This window comes from Elephantulus edwardii, unplaced genomic scaffold (assembly GCF_000299155.1).
Source record: "Elephantulus edwardii isolate Elephantulus edwardi_28Jun2011 unplaced genomic scaffold, EleEdw1.0 scaffold00006, whole genome shotgun sequence".
Classification (NCBI taxonomy): domain Eukaryota; kingdom Metazoa; phylum Chordata; class Mammalia; order Macroscelidea; family Macroscelididae; genus Elephantulus; species Elephantulus edwardii.
This window is the reverse complement of record NW_006399756.1, coordinates 19,114,214-19,121,371: the sequence shown is the minus strand read 5'-3', so window position 1 is coordinate 19,121,371 and position 7,158 is coordinate 19,114,214. Positions and strand designations below refer to the sequence as shown.

The 7,158-nt window shown below is 41.8% G+C and overlaps 1 pseudogene; it reads left to right on the top strand.

Moving 5' to 3' along the window:
• Positions 1–935: 935 nt before the first annotated feature.
• Positions 936–7,158, top strand: part of LOC102865840 — a 137,262-nt pseudogene continuing 131,039 nt past the window's right edge.

Here is a 7,158-nt window from a genome sequence, read left to right as displayed (position 1 = left end):
ATACTAGAATTTCATGCTCCCAGAGTAATAAATTTATATTTTATAGGCAATAAATATATAGATAATGGTTATTATTTCTATTAATAAGGATAAGTTTGAGGAGAGTTACATATTTTCAAAGTTAAGGTTAAAGAACCTACATTATTTTTGTGACAACCTATTAGTTCATCTCAAGAAAGAGACTTATCTCTAAGAATAAGATCATCACCTCACTGCCACTAAGGAAAACACCTCATAACTAACCCCCCAGGGGGTTTTCCAAGGCTGTAAATCACATGGGAGGAGACTGCCCATCTTTCTCCTTTGCAGCCTCTGGTAGATTCGAACTGCCAGAGAATCAAAGCCTTTAGGTTCAAAAGTGCAACTCCCTAGGCTACTAGTGTCTTATGAGGGTCGTTTAAAGGATCAGATACAATATATGTGGCTATATACATATCCTAGTATTTCCTACTCTCATCATGTTGATTTCTATACTAAGTTCTTGGAATTTTCCTACTGGCTAGCTCCCACTATTAGTCAGCTAAGTCCGTATTTCAGAGAAGTAGACTAGAGAGAGCAAATTTAGAGAGGAACTCTAACATAAGCCAGTTTCTTTAGATCCATGAAGACCATCGACCTTCAACATTACCATACAATACAATCATCAGTCACAAGACAGAGTACAGGTCAGTTGAACCAGTCTGCAATACTTCTGCCTTCTGGTCAGTAGCCTGTCAAAGGCGGATGGTGATCAGCCCAGGAATGTTTCATACTCACCTCTGGTCCATGGCTCGGCTTGCAGAAAGAAAAGATTATTAAAGACCTGGGTTGGCATGCCAGCTTCACCAGCAATTAGTTCTTGAATAAATCAACCATGGCCCATTCACTCTTGAGAGTGTCTGGTTATGTTTAGGTTAGGTTAATGTCTTGCCCTCTACTATATCTCCTGCACTAGCATGGCCAATGTTAGCTACAGCACACAGAAGAAGCCCGGTATATGTTTATTCAACTAATGAAGGGATTGCATAAATGCAGCAGCTAAGATCATAGGCTCTGCATTCCTGCTTAATTCCATCTCTTTGACTGATTGTTCAGTTCCTCTGTGTCCCCGGTTCTTATTTTCAAAGTGATAGATAATGGAACAAACCTGCTCTGGGTCTCCTCCACACAGTTGGATTTCCAGTACACCGGTATAACTTTCAATCGCAAACACTTTCTTCTCTCTCTTTTCTGCTGGGAAGCTGGCTAATCCAGAGACAGCTGTAACAACCACACTGGGGGAGTTATGCACATGTCTAACGTCCACTGTCTGTGGATAAATGGCCACCACCATCCAGAGATTTTTCCAAAGGCTCCCGAGATGTACTCGGCGGTAAAACAGAGGTCTATTAACATGCCTCTGGAAGCTCTTTGAACTTTGATAAATGTCGATAGTTGTGGAGGGGCTTCAGGCCTTTTGTTCAAAGGATCACTATGAGTAGTGCTTGACTCAAAGGCAATCAACAACAACAACCTGCTCATTAACGTATCTCTTAGTGGCTCTTCTCTGTGTCTCAACTTCCCCGGATAAACCCCATCATCTTTCCCAAACCAGCTGCCTGCATCCACATCCTTGCTTGCATCTCTGTCCCTGGAGAAAGCTCCAAATACGGCAGCACATCTGCATATGCCTGGAGTAACTGTCAGTGCTTGTCAGTTGCTGTCATCGTTATGATCATGAAGATGGGGACGATGATCGCCATCATCTTCTTCATCATCTGTAAAATAATAATTCCTCTGCCACTGTTCCTCAAAGGGGACAGTGAAGGGTAAACAGAACATAGAGAAAGATATCGAAGGTTAAACACTTACTCACTGTGTCATTTAACAAGTTCTATCAGCACTGGCCATGTCGCAGGCACTGTGCTCAGTGATAGAATGACAGAAAGCTACACTGCATGGCTCAGAGGTTACTAGTCACAGATAAATCTTTAAATGGAACTACATTTACATTTAAATAACATTTAGAAATCAGTTCCTCAGTCCCACTAGCCACTCACATCTCAAGTGCTCAAAAGTCACTGTAGCTACTGTATTGGACAGTGTAGAAAACATTCCTAATACAGAAACATCTATTGACCGGAAATGGTATGTTGTTTGTTGTTGATTGCCGTCGAGTCAAGGTCGATTCATAGCGACTCTATGAACTAATGACCTAATGCCTTTCCATATCTATCATCGTTTCTCCAAGTTCATAGAGTTTCCAGAGGCATGTGGTTTAGGAAGTGGATGCCACTCCTGATTCCCAACCTGTTTTACAACTGGAAGCTCCACCAAACACTGTCCACAATGGGAAACCATTCTGGTATTTGATATCACCATGGCACAATGTTCAGCATCACAGCAAACCCAGGTTACCTCATACAGCACATTGACAGAGTGATGTGCAAAGTGGAAGAATATTCCTCCAGATAGAACAGCACTAGTCTCATTAACAGTGGTTTAAGTGTTTCCGAGTTGAATATGATTCAGAGTAAGCTTTGCACAAAAGACCTGAACTCTGTTCTATAATTAACATCATTTCTGTGCATTTATAAGAGTGTTTGTAGAGCTTCCAGAGGCATCTAGTTTAGTATAGAGAGAAAAAAAATAAATTCCCATTGCCAATGACATTTTAAAATTATAAAATGTAACCTGATAATGATGATATTCTAAAAAGTACGTTCAAAAATCTGTGGCCTGGGAGGTCAGTCTTTGCTGCTGAAAGGCAGTACAGACAGTCCAAACTTTGAAGTTGTTTGAATAAGCAGTTGCTTTTCAAATCACTGTCATTAACAAGGAAGGCATTATTTCATTTAGATAAGATGCATTGAGTTCCGAGTCTGTGAACATGACAATGACAGAAGCAACAAAGATGACATACAAAGATGGGAAAGCCACTTTCTGGTCTTCAGAGGCTTGTACTTTGTTGGAAGGATACAAACATAAAAGTAGCCCAAGTATGCAGACAATTCAAAGCTGCTTCACAAAAGAAGTGAATTCTCTAACAGTAGCTAATGTGGGTTGATCCTGATTGTATGTCAGCATGTGCCAAAAGCTTTACAGATATTTTCTTATTACATGATAGTAAAGATGGTATTATCTTCATTGTCCAAAAGAAGAAAAAGCAGCACAGACAGGGCCAGGATTATGTCCACAGTTTATAAGTAGTATAATCAGACAGCTAGAGCAGGGAGCTACGCTCTAAGAGTTAAGAGGTGTTCTCCTATGCAGACAAGGTAGCTTATGGGCTGTGTGTTGTCGTTAGGTGCTGTCGAGTATGACTCGTAAGAACAGTGACTGTAACAATGGGCTCTCGTATGGCAGGGATGATGAGGATGGCACAGGATAAGCAGGGTTCAGATCTGATGGACAGAAGCAATGCTGAAATCATGGAGGACACACTTGGAAAGACAAAAGCTTCCACTCTTTTCTCACACTCAAGTTTTAGTTTAAATTCTCTCTAAAGCAGGGAGAGAGCACTAGACAGGGATGCGTGGTTTTTTAGATATATGACTTCAGGAGGCAAGTGTTAGGAAAGAGAGAGAGAAAGGAGTGAAGCCAACAGAAGGATGTATTCTTGAAGTCACTGCTGGGGACGACAGGTCTCACAAAAGACTTCTCCTGAGTGTTCCCCTGAGAGATGGGAGAATCAATCCACCAGTATTCACCCGCCAGTCCCCCGGCTTCATGGACTGAGTGTTGTCTCAGGGTTACTAATACCCCCATTTGTCATGTGAACCTGCACAGCCAACCTAGCTGACCTCAGAGGGGACCTTGGAAAGAACACAGGAAGACTCGCACTGCAGCCTATATACGTGAGGTGGCGAGATGACTGCATGAGGTGAGTTTAGAAGTTCTCACAGCAGCTGCATCTGATCCAGAGGAGGACAGGGAGGTCCTCACAAGTATTATCCCTTTTGAGTCCTTTAAGCTATTTTCGTCAATCAGAATTTTGACCTGTGCATTAGAGTGCCTGGTCTAAAAAGGATACCAGTTCTGTCCTCATGAAGCTCCCAGTTCAATGAAGATTCATTTCTAACCCATTCTTAACAATGAATGCTTTTCCCAGGATCCACCAAAAGCACTGAGCTTTACTCTCAAGAATGACCCTCAGACTCAAGTCCCACAAGCTGCTGAGGACCTCCTCTGGTGACACTACTACTTCCCCAGGAACTGACCATGTTCTAGCAGCTTCTCAGCAATCTTCTTTTTAAACCTGAGTTGGCAAAAGTTACTTTAACTTCATTGCAGCTGCCAGGAAACATCGTGCTCTTTTCCGCTGGGCCCCGAGCATTATGTAGGAAGAAATAAACATGAAGGAGAAAGGGGGAGCCTTCAGAAGCCACATCTTTAGGAGTCTCTGTTCAGGAGCAACCTGCCCACACTGTCGTTTCATCTCTGTGCATACTTACCCAAGTCCCTTCAGTTCCACTTCGAAGTCTTCTTGACGTTTTCTTGGGGGAAGAACAGTGACAATAAGGCAATTCATTTCATTAAAGTCTAAGGTTTTCACTTGAAGTTGGATAACCGAAGCCCAGGGGTGTGATACTTCATGCAAAATAATAATTTTTTAAATGGGAGAGGGAGCCTCTAACCAAAGAAAGAAAACTAAAGTACTAAACTAGATTGCAACTTCCATGGGCTGGAATGACTTTAGATTTTCTTTCCAAAGAGAGTTGTGACTTAAAGAATTGTGTAGAAGACAGCTGTGACCACTGCCATATAAGAAAGTTAGAGAGCTGGAGAGTGACTCGGGATGATAGAAAGAGAATTGATGCCTTTGAGCTGTGGTGCTGCAGAAGAGCATTGACTATACCATGCACTACTAGGAGAACAAACAGGTTAATCCTTGAGAGTGTGAAATCTGGCTGCTCCTTGGAGGCAAGGATTCTGAAGCTTCATCTGACAAACTGGGCATGTTGCAAGGAGAGATCAGTCCTTGAAGAGGGACATCATGCTTGGGAGGGTGGAGGGACAGAGAAAGAGAGGAAGACCCTCGAAGAGATGGAGTGATTCAGTGACTGGGGTTATGGGAGTAGGTGTATCAGAGACAGTGAGGTTGGCACAGGATAGAGGAGCGTTTAGGGCTCTTATACATGAGTCACAAGCGACTGGACAGCGCATAACAACAATGAGGGTCTCAAGACTCAGCTCTCACTGCTGAGTCACAATTGACTATCTGTTGTGTTTCCTGAGGCTGTAAATCACACAGCAGGTGACTGCCCATCTTTTTGTCTTAGAGCCACTGGTGGATTAAAACTGCCAGAGAGGCACAGTTTTGGGCTTCACAGTGCAACTTCTTATAGGCTAGACCTTCAGTGTCTTCTAAAGGTCTTAACAAAGGACAGAGATGGTGGCTACAATTATGTCTGGCACCCAGTATTTCCTACTCTTGTTATATTGATTTCTGTAGCAAATTTCTGACACTCTTCTATTGATCAGCTCCCTTCTACTCTAGGTAGTTGACTAAGCCCAGTATTCAGAGATTTGAACTAATGAGACCAAATTAGCTCTATCATCAACCAGTTTATGTGGTTCCTTTAAGACCATCAATGTTCAGCATTACTGTTCAAAATATTGGTCACAAGAGGAAGGTTAGACAAGTTAAGCCAGTCGGAGATACACGTATGAAATATAAATATATATATGTATGTATATTGTTGTTATGTGCCATCAAGACAACTACAACTCAGAGCAACAGCGTCAACAATGGCTCTGGAACTTCTTCCACACTGAGCCAACCTTACTATCTCTGACACAATTAACTCCATTGCCGCAGTCACTATGCCAAGTCAACTCACCCAGGGTCTTCTCTCCCACACTTCCAAGAGTGATGACCTTCTCTAAAGACTGATACCTCCTGGAAACATGCCCAAAGTATGCGAGACAGACCTTCAAAATCCTTGCCTCCAAGGAGCAACCTGGCTTCATTTTCACCCTTTCCAGGACAGACCCATTTGTTCTCTTGGCAGTCCATGGTATACTCAACACTCTTTTCCTGCACCACAGCTCAAAAGCATCACTTCTTCTGTAATTCTTTTTCAGTGTGTGTGTGTGTGTGTGTGTGTGTGTGTGTTCCTTTGGGGCTTAGAAGCTTTGCAGTATTGTCATTTTCACAGGTGAGTGATGATGTTGATTTGGGGCTGGATGTGGTCCACTAAGAGCCTATCAGAAGCTCTGAAATTTCTCCTCCAACCACAAGTCTGAGATAACCTTTTGCCATAAAACAAATGTAATATAATACACACACATACATAAGGACTATCAATTTTTGTTGTTGCTGTTAGTGGGCACTGTTGACACAGCCTTCGGCTAGCTCTTCAATTCAAAGAATATTGCAATCTTTTTCTGCTGCCCCATCTTACTTTGAATCAATACCATGCACTTTTGTCTGATCACCAAATCTTTCCTTGTGGCAGAAACCACCAGACCTGTGAAGCAGGATGGGAAAGCAGTACATCTATCTCGATCTGACAATTTTTGTGAGAAAGCTCACAGCTGAGGTTAAGGAGTGTGGAGAAATGTCCAAAAGATAAATAAGCAGTATTGAAAATGCAATAGGATAAGGAAAGGAGATGCAATTTCAACATTATAAAGGAGGAGATAAAACTGTCGCTGTCTGCAGATGGTCTGATCCTTTAACTGCAGTATGTAAGAGCACTTAAGAACTCATCAGTGTTTTCAACAAAACAATCAGAAGATCAGCTCTCAGACAGAAACTTAGAGCTTTCCTAGAGAGCAATGCTAACTCATTATAAAACATCATGAAATCACAGAGTCCACTCACAACAGAAATAGTAAGACAGGAGTTCACAATATCTAAGGTTTCTATGAATAAAATAAAACTTTACTGAAGGATGTAAAATAAGACTTAGTAAAAAGATCAATAATTGCATTGAAAAATATTTTTTCTTAGGGAAATATAAGCATCGTGTTTAGCAATAACCGAACAAATGCATCTTCATCCAGTTGATTCCAACTCGAGATGATCATTCATTGAACTTCTGAGACTGCAGATCTTAATAGAAGCAAATGATCTCATCATTCTCCGTTGGAGCAACTAGTAGATTCAAACTGCCAACTCTTCAGCGAACAGCCTATGTGACCAGGGCTTTAAGATTTTCATTATAACAAATGTGTTACCCATGGTGGACAGTG